Below are 21349 nucleotides of genomic sequence, written 5' to 3' on the forward strand. Positions count from 1 at the left end.
TGAAGAATTCTCTCTTACAGTTGCTGATTTGATCCCGTGAAGTAACCATGTTTCATATTGACTTTGAATTGATTTGGTTCTGAGTCTTCCAGTTAATTATGATCTTGAAATGTCTTCAACTATATAATTATACCTAAAAAATATATGCCTCAGAATGCAATAATTAAGCCTTCAGTCAGTAAAGGTGAATGTAAATGACTACAGATTATTCCAGCTTTGCCAGGGACAAATAAGTTTAATGGCAGTGTTTTGCAGAGTCATGCAAGACTCCTGGAGCTGATTTTCAGTTCTTGTCTCTTGCTCACTCAGGCAGAATAAAAAAGAAGAAAAAATGTATCATACTTTGCTCCCAAGGTAGAAATATTTCACATCATTCAAGGTATGTTTATTACAAATGGCTAAATGTAGCACTGCTGGCCATTTCCCACTGCACTGATGGAATGCAGTCCATCTCATATGGTGGAAGAAGTGGAGGGAAGGAAAGGGAAGAACTGTAAAGCACAGAAGACTGTCAAATAGTTTCCAAGCCCTTTCTCACTTCAGCTTCTTGAAACCTTTTCAATAAGATGCATTGTGCAGCATCAGGAAAACAAAATCAAGTTTTGGTGAAAGAAAAGGAGATATTTTTGTGCCTTTTAGAACAGCCATGAACACTGGCCATTCGAGAACAGCCACTGATCCAGAAGAAAGATATTCAAATAAGAGGATGGTTAATCTCAATGTGAGGCATTCCACATTGATAGTGTTTTGATTTGAGACCCTATATTGTAAACACATCTGATAAATATTTAGTGGCTTAACTGACCCTGAGGAAGCTGAGAAATGAGTCACTGAAACCAGAACACCTGTTATTTATGCACTCTGTTCATAACCCAGCTGCAGGTAGGATAAAAAGGCTCAATTCCAGTTGCAAATGCAAAGTATTTAAACATGCACTTACATATGCATTAAGTAGATCATAAGCAGTAATCAAATCTATTTATTTCTTTTTCAAAATATTTGGATGCATTTAAAATCATAATTAATTATTCTCCTACAGTACTGTCACAGTACTACTTACAAACAAGCCTGAACCAAAAAATATTAACACTATAATGCTAATATTCATAAGCAGATCCCTGGGAAAAGGCTGATAGAAATTTTAAAACTAATTACAGTGAGAGAATATATGGATACCATTTTAAAGGCCTATAGAATCAATTTTAAACCACATGTCCACTGAGTTTGAAACTAATTTGTAGAACATAAAAGAAATTTTCTCTTTGGCAATGCTTGCTGTTTATAGAGACCATATACCTATCTTTGTGTTGGCATTGTAGCTATCATGACATGGAATGTTAAAAGAAAGTTTAAAAATGGTGCAATTGCAATCTTAACCAGTAAATAGGGCTGTTTTCACTGATTTCAAAAGGGTAACGTTTCCTAGTTTGTTTATTTTTTTCCAGAAGGCTGATTTTAATATCATAAATGCAAAAATTTACTGGCACATTTATTACAGAAATAAGTATGAATAGGAAGCAGTTAAAAAACCCACACAAGCCTGCTCAGAAGAGCTGAAGTCATTAAGTTCCTCTTAGGAATAATCCAAGTTTCAGGTACCTTTTATTTATATACCTCTTTTGCTTTAACAAAAATGATAAATTTAAAATACAGAGCTGAGGTGTATTCCATTTTCCTCAACTGTTTTAAATAAGATATCCACATTCTTTCCTTTTGTCATGGGGCATTAAGGGCATATTTTCATCATGGATTATATAGTATCAATTGGTAATATGCCATGTTGTGATGGACCACAAAACATCATATAACCTGAAGCAAGTTTCAGATGGATGGAAGAAATTGTAGTCGAACGACAAACCGTGAAAATTGGGGAAGCTAGGCCTCTTTGGCTACAATTAAAGCATGCAGTAAATTTGTTCCACCAACAGGTTTTCCTGTGTTTGGTGATTGACAAGGTTTGTTCAACTTCTACGGCACCAAGTTTGTCCATGAAATTATTGCCACATATGGATTATACAGATGCTGTGAAAGCAGAGAGTACAAGAGTGGGGAGGAGGAAAACCCAAGGAAATAGTTTACAGCCCCTTATGTTTATAGTTATATTTCTCTCCTTAGCAGGAGGCAGTGCTTTTTTTGACTTCCAAGTCAGTGTATGAGTGTAGTATTAATAGCTTTGGTAAGTCTCAGAGAGAAGTCTTCTGACACTGCTCTGCCACTAGCAGCAACACACAGTGCCCCTGGCTTTTATCCAGCTTGATGACAGTTTCTTCTGGGTATTCAGCTCCTTTACCTTTTCTAAGGATCCAGAGGAATCTTAGGGATGGCCATGGTTTTGTAAAGAAGACTTTCATCCTTAGGGTTTTCACTAAAACAACTGACTTATTTCAAATCAGCAATTAAGTGATTACATTAGAATAATTTCCTTGACTCAGGCCAGATGTCGAATCTGTAGTTTTAGCAGAAAAGGTGAAGTGTTACTACCAGCTCTCTGGTAGTAGGTTTTCAGAACACCATACAAGTCACATATTCATGGAACTATCTGTAATGACACAGGAGATGTGAAAAGATACCCTCTAAGTAGTTGGTTTTTGAGTTTTCTGCAGCAACCATCAATTTCTCTCTGCAAGCTTTATGTACATGTAATACCCTCACAAAGTCATGTTTGATGGCTTCTATACATCAGTGTTGTAGTAGTAAGGGGGAAAAAATAACTATAGGCCAGTTTCATGGCCAGATTAATTTTTATTGCAGCCTTGAATTTTTGCTGCACGGTTATGATGGAGGACCATAATAATCTGTCACAAGTATCATCAGATGTCACTGTCACTGTATGTAGAGTGCTGGACTGTATTTGGTACAGTGGCTGTTATTTTTACCAGGTAACATGTCAACTGCTTCATTATTATGACACAAGTAAAGACCAGCATGTGCCTGACCTCTTAATAGTATAGGTGCTTTCAAAATCACATGAATTTTCTTTAAGCTAGTCCCTTCATCCAGAGTTCCTATTGCTAGTAATGTCTATTTTTATACCTTTTTTCCCCTACAGCACAGGGTACATGTGTAAATTGAAGTAAAAGAATCACTTCCCTCTTTCAAACTTATTCTACCTTCACTGAATCTGGGCACAAAGGTGGGTGTCTACTCTGAAATACAATGATTTGAGGGCAATCTAAGAAAAGCAAATTATGTAGATAATGTATGAAAATCAACAAGTCTTGCAGGTATTTATTGGAAGACTACCATGCTAGGTGTGACTGAGCAATGAATAACTAAATTTGTGGATCAAATATTGAAAAAGAAGTATTGTTTATGATAGGAAATGCCCTGACTTCCATTTTTGAGTCTATAAGTATTTTTTAAATACAGTTAGAAAGTTTTATGAGCATTAGTGGAACACTAAGGTTATGTCACTAATGTGAACACTGCTCAGAGTAGGTAAGTAAAGCCCATATTTTTAAAGAGACAAAACTTCTCTTAAAAAATTAAGTTTGGGGTTGTTTGGGAGTTTTTTTGTTGTTTGGTTGGGGTATTTTTGGCAGATTAACACAGTTATTCCTGAGGCATAGAACTACAGCCTCATAAATCCCTATTACACATACCAGGACTACTGCTAGCAAAGATCTGTTTGCTATACAATCTAGCACAGGATGCTTTTCTTACAATGAAAGACAAGAAGAGTCACGAGAAAGTTGACTGTCTCTAGAGAAACTACTGCATTTTTTCTCCTTTTGTGTGCTAAATATGGCATAATATATGTGTGAAGCAAAGAGGGAAACCAAGATTATCAAGGTAAAGAGTGAAGTTAAACACTTGATTTTGAACAGCTTGTCAAGATGCTACATAGCTGAAAGCTTCCTTATGGTTTGTCACAATATAGCAGTATGTCTTGTACATACTTTTCCCTCTGCTTGACTGGCATAGGGATTTAAAATCACTTCTCAAATGTGTATTCTGAATTCTGTAGGAGTTTGCTGGCTTGCTGTCTGATATTTATGTTTTTTGAACATAGGCACATAAATCATTATCCTTTAAAGCTTCTTTTAAAATTTATTGGATTATAATTATAACAAGGATCAATTTAAGAAAAACAATAACACTTTTTAAATAAACATAAAATCTGACCAAAGTTATTGCAACATTTAAGAGCAAAGTGCAAGGTGCTTACTGTTCCAACATTAATCATGTGCCAGGATGGATGGGATTCATTTAATCTCACTATAGCTATCTAAAAATTAGTCATCACATCACATCTACTCACCTAAATTCCTATTAAATCAATGGACAGAGACAGGAATGCCCAGGGGGCACACCAGCCCATTCTCAGACAGGTGAGAGAAACACCTTCTTACCAATATGTGCAGATAGAACTGCCTGATGTGAGACAGATGCTTCACTTATTTGTCACAGTGGCAGCTGGAGGCTAGACAGATGGACAGAACAGTAGATATTTTGGGGTTCCCATGAATACACTGAATATATGACTGTTGCCTCTAAATCATATCCAATGACTGTAAAGGGAGCTCTGGCACATACAGGACTTATCTGAAAGTCTTATCTGAACTTTCACACTACCTGAACCTGGTAGGTTTACGGAAGGAAGGAAGGAATACTCAAAACTGACTGAAACTAAGTGAAACTGACTGAAAACTGAAAGTTTTGCTGTACAGATACTCAGAAAAAATAAGCAGGCCTGCTTCAAGAGAGGATAGTGCAGGACCTCTCTCCATCTTTTTTGTCTGTTCTGGGAGATGTAACATTGAGCTGAAGATCTGTAGCCACCAGATTAAATTACCCCTAGGGAATGAGGCTGGTGTAGGAAAAACTGAAAAAATCATGCTACCACTGGTTATCACTCTTGGAATAAGCTGATGAAGGCAGATTAGCAAAGTTGTTTGAAGTCACCCTGGCTTGCATGATGCCAGCAATGACATCAAAAGAGAGCACCACAAAGTAGGTTTGGAAGAGCAGCATGCTGCTCTTTCAGATGACTTTCATTGCTACTCCAGGAAGGGGTCAAAGGCTGTCTTCTTAAAAACAAAAATGGTATTGTTAGAGGACAAAAAGGACATTCATGCTTAAAACAACAGAAAGCTTACAAGCAAAGAACTGTTGTGGCTTCCCATGCCAAAGCAAAGTGAACACTATGAACCACCCACACAGCCTTTACCACGTCTCTCTGCCTCTGTCCAAGTACCACATGAGAGGACATAGTTCTTGACTTGAGCAATGTGGCTTAAAAGCCAAACCTCTGCTTTCTGCAATCTTTAATTTACATGCTTATCTTACCAGTTTAGCCTTAATGTAGGTTGACTTGGCGCTGGATTGTTTGCAACAGCAAATTTAATTTTTTTATCTTCTTTTATATTTATTCTTGTGTATTAGTTACATCAAAAATTCTTTTTACACTTATGCCCCTTGCATCCCACCATCCTTCTCCCAATGTTTTCTGTTGTTGAAGAGGCATTTTGGGCAACAGATGGAAAGCAACATTTAACAAAGGGCTGACCATGCCTACATATTCACCCATCCTGCAAGTGGACTTCCCTGTCTCGTTGAGAGCCCAGTAAGATAGCACTTCTAGCCCTCTTACATGAGCAGGAAGAAAAGGAAATTCCCACAGCCTCTGGGATTTCATGCCACAAATCCAAAAGTTTGCTTTTGAACAATTCTTCTTTTTTCACTAGGCATTTTGCAGAACTTCCCTGATGATTTTGCAGCCTTCCCTTTAAGGTATCCCCAAATGTTGTGTCCAAGTGCATTGCCCACCCCAATGGGCACTGAGAGTTCTAGTTTTCACATAAGTTATGTTTCTTAATAACAAAATTATAACCTTAAAGGCTTTTTTTCTTAAGGAAAAAAATAATATTCACTTGTCTGTCCTCTCATCTTACAGCTCAAATTTAATTTTTACCCTTACTTAATAAATTCTTCATATTTAAGTTCTCCAAGTCTGTCTTCCCTTTAGTTTCAGTATCTTATTAAGGCTACATGCATTAAACATGCCTTTCCTTTTGTTTTATCCTTACTAAAGCTGTACATTAGAAAAATTGCTGCTGTCCATGTTCAAGCCTCAAATACTGTTTGTTAAACACATGCTGTGTCCCAGTCTGCAGATAGCTGTACTCCTCTGAGACCTCAAGTATTTTAAGTACTCTTGAGATGAAAGGTGCTGCATATATGCACATATGTAGTGTTATAAAATGTTAGTTTATACTTGCCTTTGTTTTTTTTTTAATTGTAGACCCATAATTTTGTAGAAATTATAAAACAGCTCAGCATACAGAAGAAGAGCAATATGTTGTCAGTATTACCTCCCTCACTGGTATTTGATTGTTGGAACAAAAAGGTCTAGTGGAATCTTTGGCTCTTAAAATTATGCAGCTATGTCCCACAGAAGCTTAGCAGTTCTGGCAGGGCAGTAATTGTATTTTTCCTGAGAATTTTTTAATTTATCTGGGCACCAACATAAATAATGACATTTTTAAAGTGGAGGATTCAGTTGTGGCTATGCAGATATCAGCAGTCTGTCTTTGTTAGTGTGTATATTGTGGCACTGCCAAGGGACACCAGTGACAGGCAGGGACTGATTGTGCTTGGCACAGAACAAACAAGGTAGAGTTTGCCCCAAAGAGGTTATAACTTAAATACACAAGTACTGGGAGCTGGGGAGAGTGGCATCACATCACTCAGGAGTTTGGGAGTTGAGACTGAAGCACCCCTTTCTCCCAAAGATGAACACTTCTAAACCAGATTGCTTCTCTCCTGAAGCTCTGGTCTTCATGGCACAGGTGCCCTTCTAGCCAGCTAGGGTGTTATCTGCTGTGAAACCTGTAATGTTCTGCCTGTGAAGTAGACAATATTGATTGAAAAAACAAAACCAGGAAAAAAGAGCCAGAAGGGTCTGCTTAGAGCTGCCGAGGTTAAACTTTGAAATGATTAGTCACTTTCCATTGCAGTCAGTGCAAACTACCAACATTTCTTACACATTTCTTTTAGCAGTCACTTACATGAATAATTAACTCCCGTGACCCTGCCTTGTCACTTACTGGTTAACATGGTCAAATGCTATCATTAACTTTCAGCATTAGATGTGCTCTCTCATACTTTCCACCTGCTGATGCAAATGCTCGGACTCGAAGCTCACATTTCTAAATGTAGAAGCAGGAGCCCGTGCGGACTCTTCGGAGGCTTCCTCCCGTGCAGACAACGAGCTGTGGTACCACGGGATCCATGCTTTCCTTGTCCTCTCGGGTGCCTTGTTTCGGGGCAGCCGCTGGGAAAACGTGTCAGGGACAGAGCAGAGGTTTACCTCACAGTGGCCTTTCTTTATCAGCAAAGCCAGGAAGCTGCACAAATCCCTGGCAGGCATCCACCTTCGGCTTTCTGAGAAGCAGATAGCGTGTCCCAGCCTGTGCTTTGCTTAAAGAGGCAGACCATTTGGGGTGAATAGCTAAGCTATGGAGCACTGCGGTATCATACTTGCCCCAATTTTTTTTTCTCCCATTCAGAGAAAAATGCAACCAAAATGGTGGTGGGGAATTTGCAGCTGATTGTGGCTAACAAAGTGGTAAGGCCTCCTTGGGATGTTATTGAGAATTTCTGAGTTCTTCCCTATGGGACCACAATTTGTAGGTCTTAATCTCACAGGAGATTTTGTCTTGGAGACAAACACAGGATTTAATCTGAATGTAAAGCTTTCATTTTGCACTCCTACTATGACTAGGATGAGAAATTGTAACACAGCAAGTTCCCTCTGTCCTCTTGACACACAGGCAATGGCAAAATGCCATCAATCCTAAAGATTTATGTTCTTGTCCTTTTAAATCCCCACCTTGCATTACACCATTATCACAATACATAAGGTAATAGCAGGATTTGAATGAGTCATGGGAGACTTTCACTAAGATTTAATCCAAAATTTAAAAGCTGCCTACTCAGCATTGCCACGGAGTGGCATGTTTTTAAGCTACAGGAAATACGTTGTATTCAGCAACATCACAAGATGTTAATTGCTGAATAAACTGTGATCCTCAGTATCAGTGCTGTAGGTGACAGAGTTAAAAACGAAACTCTGATTATTAATTTAGTCTTTCACTAGCAAAGATAATTCTTTGGTGGTAGAGGTTACTATGGAGCCTGATTCAGGGACAAAAAAAAAGCCCAAATTTAAATTCATCATAGTGGAAAATATTTAAACTGCTGTTTGGTACATTTAACAATTCCTGTTGTCCCTCTGGAAACAGAATCTAAACCAAAATCTGATATGAAGGAAACAGATTTGCTGTGATGCCAGAAGTACTCTAATTAATGTATCTGGTTTTCATGGTGATAAATAGTGTCTGTCAGAGGGTAATAATTAATTCCTAATAACGTGAACTTCTCAGGGTTATTTTACCCTCGGATTTTTGAAGAGCTCTCCATAACCAAAACTGATACAGTAAATAAACAAATCTTGATTTGCTAGACACTTGGTACAGGTATGTGTGTGTTAGCGGGTTCGGCTTCCTTCTGAAGCAGACATTTCACTTTTGATGCTCTGGTTTTGTTTGCACTCACTTATCTGTCCACAAATGGCCATGTTGACTCACACTGCCCATGCTAAGCTGCCCAGCCTCTTCATGGCCAGGACCAGCCCACAGTCTGTGTTTGATATTGGCAGCCATGCTGCATGCCCATTCCTCTGCTTTAATATTCTCATTTCTAAAATTATGGTCTACTTTGTTGCTGGAAGCGCCTACAAAAAGGACATGAAATGTTAGAAGGAGAGGCTGCTTTTAAAAAAAAAATTAAATGCTTTTAAAAATTGCTTTTAAAAGCAATTGTAACACCAGGCAGGGGGGGATTTTTTTTTTTTTTTTCTTTCCTAAAACACTAATCTCTATTCTGCATCTGTCTACTCATTTAGCCTCTGGTAACACTGTTGGCTCCCCCTTTCCCAACAGTTCTCTCTCTCTCTCATGGAAAAACTGGGCAGGAAGAGGTCATTGAAAACATTCTTGGGGATTGAGGCTACCAGGGCTTGTTGCTGCACAATTATGCAAGCAGATCCTTTTGAAAACAACTTTTAAGAAGGAAATAGGGAGCTTATAGTGAACAAGTGAGAACAGTACTTAGTGTAACTGTGTGCCTAGTACTACTAACTTTCTGGCCTTTAACTGTAAATTGGGCTGTGCTAAGGTACAGCTGAAGAACATGAAATTGAAAGGATAAAAATAATATCAGATAGCTATCTTTATGTTCATCATTTTAGGCTTTATTCTATAATTTAAATTTTTAGTAGACAAAGCTTGAAATTACAAAAAGTATGTATTTAATAGTAAAGAAAACAGTCGTGTAAGCATAGGTGGCAAACTCCAAACTTACAATTGTCATTACACAAGTCATTTTCTGTCAACACTGGCTTTTTTTTTAGTTTAGTTTTTGTTTTTAAGAGGAGATTCTTTAAGGAAGTTTAGAATGGTGAACTTCAAGCTGAGCTAGGTAAACACAGTTATGGATCCTGAGTAATCCTTCATTGCCAATCAAAGTAATGACTTTCTTTCGCTTGCCATTTTTCTTTCCCTCTCTCACTTTGATTTATACCCAGGAGTTTTGCTCAGTGATTTTTCAGAAGCTGCAGAGAAGTTAAAATAAACATGTTTTGTGCTGAACAGATTCATCTTCTTTTCATATTTTCCCTCCAGTTCTTTGCTACGTTCACAGAGCTGCCATGCACAATCTCTGCCTCTGGATGACAGCCCCTGCCATGATCTGAAACCATATCTGTACCGCTCAGAGATGTCATTTTGGGGCAAGTTTCTCCTGTGGAGGGGGGGCAGTAATGTGCCCTTAAAATTCTCTGCCCTCTGACTGTTAGGAAATATATCTTGTGTAGGTCACTGGTCAAGTTATCACGTCTGTATGCGCAACCATCCTGGCTTGGCTGCGAGTCTGCTGCAGACACTGGGAGGCTGTGCAGGGGCAGGGTCCAGCTGCAAGGTCAGGAGCTCAAATTTGGGAAATACCTCTGCTACTGACTCTGTGTGTCACAGATTCACTTCAGGGAAAAAGATGAAACTGATAGCTCCTGGCTCTAGTGCTGTTTGTTACATTCTCCTCTCCTTTTTTGATCACTACTTTCTTGGTTTCACATTTTACCTGTTCAACACAGGTTCACCAAGCTGACTGAAAAAAATATTGTATGTGTTGGATCTTTCACACTGCTCAAATTTATGTTCAGGAATGCAGAATTTTTTGTTTAGATATGAACTATCTCATGTTTGCTGCTGATGACTACAATTACAGCCCACCTTACAGTAATAAACAAGTTTGAGTCAGAGGGGTTACTTAGCACAAATGAGGGCAGAACTTTGAGATAAAAGCACAGAATGATCACATTTCATTTTAAATGCTGTAATCTTTGTTAAGTTGCATTACAAAAATTCAAGGCTAACATTTAATAAGCAGAGGGTGGAAGCTGCATGAGTGGTCATTATTACACTGTGTTTATTGAGCTCTCTGTAAACCGATTTTAGTTTATTTCTATACCACTGCTACTATGGAAAGCAAGACTTGGTATGAAAAACCCAACCAAACAAGCAAATACCAATCCAAAAGCCCTCAGCTACTCACAGCTATGCAGATATCCCTAACCAATGCTGCTTTTACGCTAATGACTTTAGATATTAGTACTAGGGAAATCTCCAGTCTTTGGGGAACTGCCACACACCCACTTCTGTGGATGCATCTCTCCTCCTTTGCTTTGTCTGTTTTATGGCTCCTTTGCATTTTTGCTCTTTATCATTAACAGACAAGTGGCATATTGCACTCCCACCTGGTACTGTGCTTTCCTCTCTATGCCTTCAAGTAAAAAACCCACTGAATTGATGCCTTGCCAACGTGTCTAAAGGTTGAAAAAATAACTTTAAAAATGCTGACATGTATTTGTTTTCTCAAAACAAACCTTGTGCCTGTAATGTTAGGAGCTCTAATTGCCATGGGAATTTCATCCTCTGACTGTGTGAAAGTTGGTAATAAAAAGGAACCTTCTTACAGGGAAGTGTTTTGTTTTTTTTTTTTCACTTCACCAAATTGTTTCACTATGAATCAAGGTTGTAACTAGGACTACAGAGCAGCAAAAGGAGGTGGGGCTTTCATTCAGGCCTGTTATGACCTTAGTGCTGGCTTACCACCCTGTGTTCTGGGACATTCCTGCTGCTGCAGAGCTGGTGACAGCTCTGCCTCTGTCTGGGAGGAATCCCCTAGGTGCAGGCATGACAAGGGGAGGGCCCTGGGACAAAAGGCATAGGACCAGAGAAGCTGCTGCTTTAGGATAAGGCTGATGGGGCTAGAGATGCCCAGAAGTCCTTGGAGAAGATGTCTCCTTCCTTTTCCATGGGTCCAAAATAGACACTGGCACTTAATAACTTGCAGATATCACTGCAACAGAAGAGACCAGAAGAAAAGCAGTAACCTATCTAAAAAAGCCTTTACTAATCCTCCTTTATCATTTAATTCTGCACTGGAATCCAATATTTTCAAAGAATCACTGGATCACTTCAGTTGGAAAAGATCACTGAATCCAACCACTGCCAAATCCACCATGTCCCTAAGCACCACATCTACACATCTTTTAAATGGTGCCAGGGATGGACGTAACCACTTCCCTGGGTAGCCTTTTGGTGATGAAATTTTCCACCATATCCAATCTAAACCTCCCCTCAGGCAACTTGAGGTCATTTCCCCTTGTCCCATTGCTTGTTACGTGGGAGAAGAGGCCGACCCCTTCCTGGCTACAACCTCCTTTCAGGTAGTTGTGACAGTGCAGGGGGGGCTGTGCTGCAGCTCTGGAGGCTGCTGGGAGCCAACAGGCTTGGCAGCAGTGGTACTGGCAGTGTTACTGCCTTAGGATCACCTCAGCCCCTGAACCAAAGCCAGAATGGAAAATGTCCTCCGCACAGGCTTTGGGGAGCAGCTCCTCTGGCATGTGTACAGCATCTCTCCCTTCCTCAGGCCACTGTGTCTGCACCAGCAGCAGCTCGGGGTGAGAGCAGCTGGGTAGGACAGGGACTCAGTCTCAGCTGCTGAGACATGGTCATGTCTCAGGGGAAAAAGTTGCTGATATTTTATGTAAAGCACATATGACTTCTCGTGATTTCGCCCTTGCCATGTAAGGTCTGAGGTGGAAGCTTCTGTTGTTGCTGGTACCTTTTCCATAGGGTTTCGGTTCTGACATAGCAAGAACTGAAAATGAGATGGGATACCCAAGGTTTCTAGCTTTTTTTTTGGAAAAACAGGGTGTAATGTGCTGAAGAGGGAGTGTCAGTCTTTGGCTTTCTTAAATTTCCTGGCTATTGTTGATTTATATCAGATCCTTAAAGCTATTTTAAAACAGTGTTTTGTTGGTATTTCCTTACTAAAATGAGTGAAAGGGATGACATATTTCATGGAAGCTGATGTATGTATTCTTCTCAGAAAGACCCAAAGGGTTCTTTTGGCATCAGCACGAACATTAGGCAATTGTTTTTGAGATGCATAATATGTACCAGGTAGACTTTGTGGCTCCTAGAGGTTTGTCATGCTGTCTTTCTTTAAGCAGATATCTAGTATTTTGTGTATGGCCTATATGCAAAGTTCAGTTTATTTATGCTATATGCCAAACTGTGTTCCATAAAACTCTCAGGCCTCTCTTATAAAACACTTGCCTAGGATATGTGCCATGTGTGGAGAAGTTCTGTACCAAATTACATTTTACAAGTTTTCATGCATGCTCATTTAGATGATTTATCACCCTCACAAGGCAAGATCTTTCAAAGCTCCAAAAGGAAGCATATACCATATGATTAGTGCCAGCGCTTACTTCTAATTAAGCCTGTCCTGAAATAAAACAACAACAAAGAGTATATGAAAATAAGTGCCTTCTGGGTAATTATACTAATTCTTGTATTTCTTTGCTCTTACTAGAAACCAGTGACAATTCTAAGAGCAATTCACAAAGACATACATTTTTATCAGTTCACACTTGGCCTAAACTAATGGTTCTTCCGCTTTTTCTTCTTCCACTTTTTTTTAAAAGTGGTGATAAAAGCACTGAGATCTGCAGGTGACAGATGAATTCAAAGCTCTGCCTTGCTGGCAGGAGACAGCAGAATCCAGGTAGCAGCCTGGGAGCATATAGAGTTTCCTTGTCATTCCCAGTGATAGTGACATTCCTCATACCACACCAATTTGGCCAGGGGTCAGTCAGGGCTCAATCTAACTGAAGGATCTCAAAAGCAGGGAGGGCAAAGCAGAGCAAGGCTGGATGAACAGAAAGTAAACCACAGTAAGGCTTCTTTTGACCGCTGTGTTGCTCACCTGCAAAATGGTCTTTTCCAGAAAAGCAGGTTCTCCCTCAGAAGAGCACCAGTTTTCAGCTCAGCTCTTTGCATGTGTACCTTAAAAATGTCCCCATCAAACTCCAAGTGGCATTTACAAGCATGGCAATGAGTTGATGCTGTGCAGTGTCCTCTCTGGCTACCTGAGTGGTTTACAATGATTGCTATAAATTATGGGAGTATTTCTGATTTGAAGAGCACAGCAACCAGATTTCTAAACCCAGATCATGCCTTTACCACCCACTGGTACCATGACCAAATCACTAAGCCTGTATCGTTCTGTGTTTCTTGAATCCAAGCCATTTGCAATGACATGTCAAAAAAAGCCAAAAAAATATTAAGACACTGAAAATGTGAGAAAAGTCTCTATATTTCAAACATCTTTTTATCTTGAGCTGCTTTAGATTTTCTTCTTCATAATAGTAGAACTGAGATTTATTTTTTTTTCCTCACCAATTAATTCTGTTTTGGTTCAGAATGCACAACTAAATTATTGGAAATATTATAACAGCAACTTCTCAGAGTCTAAACAAAGTAAATCCCAAGCTATTACAGAATATATTCAGCAGCTACAAAGAAGATGCTGCTTTGACTTGAAGGTCAAACAAAAATAAGTTTTTTTCCCTGGAAGATAATAGCAAAAGATAGTCAACACGAGCTGAGAAAAAAAAAAAATCACTTGAATGATAGAGAAATACTGATCTCTTATTCTAAAACTCATACACACACACATGTACACACAGACACACAAGAGTGGATAGGGGGGGTGTACCCTTTTTGTAAATGAAGAAGATCTGTCTTTTCCTAAATTGAACAGTATGAATCTCCGAACATATGTCATAGCCTAAATCTCAAATAAAAGTTGCATGGTTAAATTGATACATTATTACAAGTTAAATAACCAGAGGGGAGTATTAGTCAAAAGCTTGCTCCCACCAAAGATTTGATATATGGTTTCTAAAGAAAAAAAAAGAGTCTGCTGGATTCTGAAACAGGCCCTGGAGACATTTGGATATTATCTAATAGGAAGAGGGTTTATCCTGGAACAGACCTCAGTGCATGAGAGTGACTGAGCAGGGCGAAAAAGACTCCAAGAGAAGAAACACAAGGTAGTATCTATCATTCCACCCTTTTCATTTTCCAGCCAGACATATGGCTGAATCTTGTAATTTAAATGCAGATTATCTATCCCAGCAGGAGTGCCTGAACATCCTGGAACCAGTGTCATGTTTCAGTAGGAGTGTCAGTAACTGTTTCATGTTGCATAATTTAAAAATATTTTGTTCTCTGCCAAATTTAAGTATTTTTTATGCTTTTAAAGGTTGGGTCTTCCTTCTACAGATGCTTTTTACTCTTTTAGGCGGTAAAGTATTCACTGCTGTTTTTCTGTGCTACCTGAAAGCTAGTTTGTCTCCTATTTAGGCAGGAGGAATGAATCTCTCCATTTACAGTACCAGGATGGCTGTGCGTCAGAGAATTTCACCCTGGGCCTGGGACAGAGCTGTAGTGTACAATGCACAGTGGCAAGCTGGATGCCAAGGGCCTTTTGATGCAGACACATCATTTAGCTGTGTAAACACAGGTTTCACTGAAAATCAAAGCCAGCAGATATATGGCTATATAGGTATATAGGTGTTAGCACATGAATTTTTTTGCCAGATTTTTTTTGAGGAACAGGCATTAATAGCAACACGTACATCTTTCAGAATTATACTGGGACTTGGACAAAATCCACATGCCTAAATCCCAGGGATCCAGCCCACTGATTCTTTAGCACTGTCTAACTTACTTGATGTTTACTCTCCAGAAACATCCTAGTCTGCTGTTAAATCCTTCAAATAAAAGTTTTGAACCAGCTCAGACACAGCCCAATGTCAGGAAATGCCTCATGTCTTTCACCTAAGACCTGTCATAATCCAGACTGACCAGACAAGACGCCCAACCTGGTCTGAAATTCCCAGAGGGGCCTTAACCTACTGGGCTCTGAGTTCAGCTTTCATGGTGTTCAGTGTTTGCCACCTCACCTTGGAAACAGGAAGGTTTTTGAACTATCGGGTTTTTAGGCTGCAGCTCTTAAAAATCTCAAGAATGCTTAAATCACAGTGTTGGAGAGATTTGTAGAGGGAGTAGACTCTGTTGCTCAAGTTAAGGGGTGGTAGAGGAAAGGCTGCATGGGCAGAAGGAGAATAGGGAGGAGAAGCCTGTCTGCCTCAGCTGTACCCCTTAGGATGTATAGGTGTTGCAGGTGCACTACTGAATGCTGAGAAGCTCATATACAAAGACAGGGGCATCCCCAAAAGCATGGTGATGGTATGGCCCAACAGGTAGCTTTCCTCATGTCATATCTGTGTGGGCAACCAGGGCAGAGGTCCAAACATTAGCGTGCTATTAGTCACACAGCTAAATCATCAGTGTGATCTGGTGCTATTTTGGTGCTTATCACCAGAGGTAAGGCCACATCAAGTCTAGGACTGATGTGGAAAAAGCAGTTGCAGCCATGGCAAGGCCTAGGAAATCCCAACTACTTAGATTCATCTCCCAAGTGAAGGAGAAATGCCTTTTAAAGGCTGCTTTTTAGACTGGAAGTAGATAGCAGATGACAATGTGGGACACAGGAGAATTGACTGCATAAGGTAGTGGATAGGTAGAGCTGGGTTCATCCTGAGCACTGTAGAGGAAGCCACACTACACAGTTGAGCCTAACAATCTCTGTGGCCAGAGGAAATGGATAGAAACACACTCTGAACACACCTTGATGGAATAGCACTATATTGTATGTCCAAACAACGCAACTTTAAATTATGTGTAATGAAAAAGTTGATTTAAGCAGAACGGAATCAAATGGGACATATCCCAGCAAAAGAAACTTTCAAGCTACAGTAAATTTATGTACAGGGTGAAAGATGTATCCCTCAGGTAGCAGTTATTACATATATTGCCTAAACTACTATGTAGGGTGCTGTGGAGGCCAATGGCATATGTAAAAAATTTACATCCCTAAGTATGTAGAAAAGAAATGACAAACTGAGAGGCTCATCAAAACTTACCTTCAAAAAGTCATTGCAGTGTCTTTGTAAAGGTTTTTTGATTCTTCTTCAATTGCATGCTAGAAGAACAAAATTCTTCCTAAAAGCTTGCATATAGGGTGATCAGTGAGCAAAACTGGAGACAAAAGAGAGAAAGGACAAGGTAAGCAATATTTTTTTGGCATTACTGTTCCCACTGAATTTCCAAATGCCTCTTTAGCAAAATATGTTTGATAGATTAGGAATGAATTATTGTTTCCACATTTTTGATGCTCATTAGGAATTGGTAGAAGAGAGCAGATCAGCATTTGACAGCCTCCTTTTAAAAGCATGTTCTTAAAATTTCCATGTTTTACTGAGAGATTTTGATGTGCTCAGTCTACAGACCCCAGACTTTTAGATTTGTCTTTGCATGTTTCAGTTTAAAATCCCAGCCAAGAAAATCATAGCTTTCTATGCCTTTTATGCTTTGATCCTGTGAAAATATGACTTAATGAATTTTGGCTTTTGCTTCTCACCTAGATAAACAGTCTTTAAAAAACAAACAAACAAAATCAAAACCCCCAAACAAATTAATGTCATCAATAACAGTAACAAATGTCCTGCCTGTGAGCACAATTTGTAAGAAAACAGCTTTAGTGATGTTCAGACTGCGGACACCAGTGTAGCTCTACAACCATAGATTCTAATTAAGGGATTGACTTTTCAAGATTAAAATAATGAAATGCATTTAGCTTTCCTAAACGATGACAGGGAGGGAATAGGACAACCCTCAGCAACAATAAGGAGATTGTAAACAGCAACAATGGACAAGAGTTGTTTAAAGGAAGAGAAAGAACATTTTCCTAGGCACCAAGAATAATAAGGAACAATGGATGTGTAGATGGAATAAATAAGTTCAATGTTGATTGTTGGTATTCTGATTATATTTCATCTTTTGAATGAACACAGAGATGTTTCTTGTCAAGGACGGATTCATTCATGACCAAGGGAAATGGAAGGGTGCTGACTACCTTGTTACCCCTGCCAAATGTAGCATCCAGTTTTGTGTGACCCAGGAGCGGCTGTACCACTATATATCTGCTCATCATGGAAAGGCTTGCATCAGGTCTGGTTTCTATGCATCTTCTGTACAAATGTTCACCAGAAATAACATTTACAGAATTGCAAACCCACTTCATCCTTCTAAGGAGCTGTGGTGAAGCCATTACCTTGCTGCTGCAGCGAGAGGGGAGGAGTGGTCAGGAAGGCAGCATGGTGTGCCCGTGGTTTCAATGCTGCATCCAGGGGCAGGAGGTGCTCCATTTCTACCAGGAGCTTGAGTAGATCCTTGGTTCCACCACTGGAATTGCTTTGTTAGGTGTCTAACCAGCTTGGTGGAGAGACAGAAATAACATTGCAGTCTCCATAGTCTGCTATTGCTGTTCAACCCTGCTGCAGGGATTTCTCCTACTTCCGAGAAAGAAACATTTTGGGATTAGAGTAGCTCTAAAGCCTTTTTGAACACAAGGATTCTAAGACTTATTTCAAAAGCCAAACTCAACACTGTTAAGTAGATCTAGGTTATCAAGATCCAAGCTCAAGCAGACATCTAGTTGCAATAAATGATAATGCTAATGACTCATTAAAAACTCTGTAGTATATATAGCCCATCATGGTTTTTGGGTCTTGATAGTAGAAATCTATGTTATTATTGCTGAGAGAAGTGTCTTCAAATTAAGCTGTACTGTGTCCATCAAAGCTCTTGTTGAAAACCTTAACCACTTCAGCTGAAGTCACAGGATCTAGAGATGGTTATGGAGCCAATACACAGATCTGAGTGTTGAAACTCAGAGATGAATCCAGCAAGGCTCAGAGATTGCCTTCTTCCTTTGTCACCTGGGATCAGTCTCTGATAACCCCTAGAATATTTCTTCTCAAACAGAAAAATAATCACCTTTGCCCCTCCCTACTAATGTCCTGCTTTTCCTCCAGCATGTGGGCTCACCAAGTTAACATCTTCCCTCCATTCCTTGTCTACAGAGCTGGGAACATATTATTTCTAATGTGAGGTTTGTATCTACATGTATTATTTCTAATGTGATGCTTGTATCAAATTATGCAAGTAGAAAGACAACTGGGAATTATTTTTGTTCCACTGCAGAGGATGCATGCAAGCATTACAGTAGCATTACAGTGCTCACCATGCAATTGTGATGGCATGTGATGGCAGTATTTCCTAATAGTATATCCCAAACAAAAGGTCAGCAAGTAATCACTCAGACAGACAGTGTCAGAATTCCTTTCTACCTGATACGCAATCTTCCCAGAAAATGAAGACAGAAATTCCTGAGTACATTTGTAAAACATAGAAGGAGGTGTGCATACAAAACCAATTATGAAAACAATTGCTTTTTCCTGCATTTTTCCTAGTGCACTCTTTTTGAAATTAACCTCCATATACTAATTAACCTCTGTGTGACTTTATGTAAATTAGATGGCATTCTTTGCTGTATTGTAGTGTGTGATAGTGTGATACAAAGCAATATAAAATACTTTAAAAGTAGCCAACAAAGTTTCTTTTTAATGTATTACACTGTAAAAATGCTGGAATGATCAGGCTTTCTTGGAATGAGAGACAGGCAAGAAGGATGAATACATGAAGAAGAGAAAAGGTGAAAAATGATGTGAAAGATCCTGTGAAGTTCACACATTCATAGGCTGTATCAACAACTTGATAAACATGCTGAGGACCACTAAGATAACGTAGATGTTCAAATTATTGTGATCTCAGGACCTAGGTTCATACAGTGGAAATTGATATTAAGTGTGTTAACTGGAGTTCTAGAACCCATGGTGATTTTTGGATAATTTCAGTAGATGAGAAGTATCACTTAGGAAGCCAGATGAGTTGTTCCCTTATGATGCATGATTAGTTTTCTTGGTGCCTGAGACATCAGGGAACAAAGAGTCTTGTGAGGAAATTTAACGAAGGAAATGGTGTCCAGATTTATTAAGATCTGTTGTTATATCTGAAAGATTTTGCACCAGACAGCCTAGGTGACCTGGTGTTATACATAACTTGTATATAACTTATACATAACAAAGCACTTGGGAAAGGAAGGACATGAGAAGCAAAGAAATCAATGTCAGAAGTGCTGGAGTCCATGTGGAATACAAGTGTAATTCTGGATGTCCACTGAAGTGTTATGACAAAGACGTCTGACTAATCTGTTTTTATTATTATTATTACTACTATTACTATTCATAATGCATGTATTAAGGCATTAGACATTAAAATGTGCTTGTTACATGTTGTGTTACATGTCACAAATGGTCAGAGTACTGATGTATCATTTAAATAAAAAAAAGAGCTAATTCAGCTCCTTGGAAAGATGGCTGAGGTGCTCAGCTCAAAATAGAACCACACTGCCAAAACTATTGCCTTGCAACCCGTGTGTAGGCTCCTTACATCATGAGATGGGAAATTTTACTATACAATCCTTTTGGTCATTTTTCTTGATTAGTTTAAGACACTCCCTGCTCAGTACTCTGGCTGTGGTGAATCCCAGGCACCTAACTCTCCCCATGACACATCTAGAATAGGTATTTCCCACTGCACGGTATGCATTCAGAGCTGGGAGCCTACAAGTGATGTGCAGTGAAACTCAGTATTGCCATGCTGTATGTGGATGTAAAGCCAGGTGGCTGGAAGTTTAGCACAGTAGCAGTACCCTGTAGGTGCACAAATTTTGCTGGATTTATGCTGTTGTCTGTGAAATGCTCAAAGACTTGGAACAATGCCAAACAGCTACCTGGTTCACTGTCTGCATCAAACAGTGAATAGTCAGACAGAGATTTACTTCAGGGTAGTCTAGGGTATGAAAAGGAAAATTTCAGATAAATATTAGGAAGTAATGATATAATGAATTATATTATAATGGCATTAGACAACTTTTCATGCTATTACCTGGGGAGTGAGTTTTCAGCATGATGGAAAGGAAGGTGTGATGATAGCTCTGATGATGCTACATTGGTGTTAAGGAGGTGGTTTTCTTGCTTTTTGTTTTTTTGGGTTTTTTTGTTTCATTGAATTTTTTTGTTTGTCCTCGAGGCACCCTGATCATCTAAGTCTCCTCAGTACTCTACTGGGCAAGCAACCTGCTTAACACCTCCCCTTTACCCACCCTTTTCCCAATACACTTGTTCCTGGGAGAGACAGAGGGTATGTCAAATTCTGAGACATGAAGGAAATTTGTGAGATGCTCTTTCCCTTTGCTCTCTCCATCTTGCCAAAAAGAGGCATTCAATTAGCAGGACCTTTGGCACAGCAGCACCAAGGCTGCAGCAGGGCACTGTCAACAAGAGCCATTCCATACTGCACATTCAAACCTCCACCCACAGCAGCCAGCATTTATTTGTGTCTCGGTTGGAAAGCCAGGTTCCCTCCTGGCTCCAGCATGTAAAAGAGGAGTGGAGGCTTCTGAGGTTGAGGAATGGTGATGCCTTGCAATCAGACCCAGGTTTTCCAGGTTCAGTGCAACTTTGCACTGCTACAAGAGACATAGCAAAGACATGAGGGCATAGGAGAGGCACTCATAATAATGCTTTAGAAATTAAAAAAAATTGTTCAGAGCAAAAACACTCAGACTAAGGAAAATCACAGAGCTGCCTTTTCTGTCTACCCCATGGCTGGCCTCATGCTCTGGTGTGTTTCCATGGAGGCTGTTGCTGTCACTACACTGCTCACACTGGAGTGTCACATTGGATGGGGGCCAGCTCAACAAGAAAAATAAAGTGAGTTTTGAAGAGGTAATGTGGTAAATGTTCTTCTCAGTCTGGCTACCAATATGTGCTGTCTAGCCTGAGGCACACAGCACATATGGGTAAAGCTACTGAAGTTTGGTACTTTTAACTTCTCGAGTCACTTTTTACAAAACCAAAGGAGATGTATTAGACTAATTGTGGAGATAAAAAAAATAAAAA

General features: G+C 39.5%; 1 long non-coding RNA gene across 3 annotated transcripts in view; it reads right to left on the minus strand.

Annotated features, from left to right (window-relative positions):
* The window catches only part of LOC111930569 (uncharacterized), a 61118-nt gene that overhangs the window by 32068 nt on the left and 7701 nt on the right, over positions 1 to 21349 (minus strand). For all 3 annotated transcript variants that reach the window (XR_015284537.1, XR_015284536.1, XR_015284538.1), the window contains one exon: positions 16406 to 16520. This is a non-coding gene — a long non-coding RNA (uncharacterized LOC111930569). The remainder of the gene's footprint in view (positions 1 to 16405; positions 16521 to 21349) is intronic.

Source organism: Cyanistes caeruleus, chromosome 3, assembly GCF_971803275.1.
Source record: "Cyanistes caeruleus chromosome 3, bCyaCae1.hap1.1, whole genome shotgun sequence".
NCBI classification, from domain to species: Eukaryota; Metazoa; Chordata; class Aves; order Passeriformes; family Paridae; genus Cyanistes; species Cyanistes caeruleus.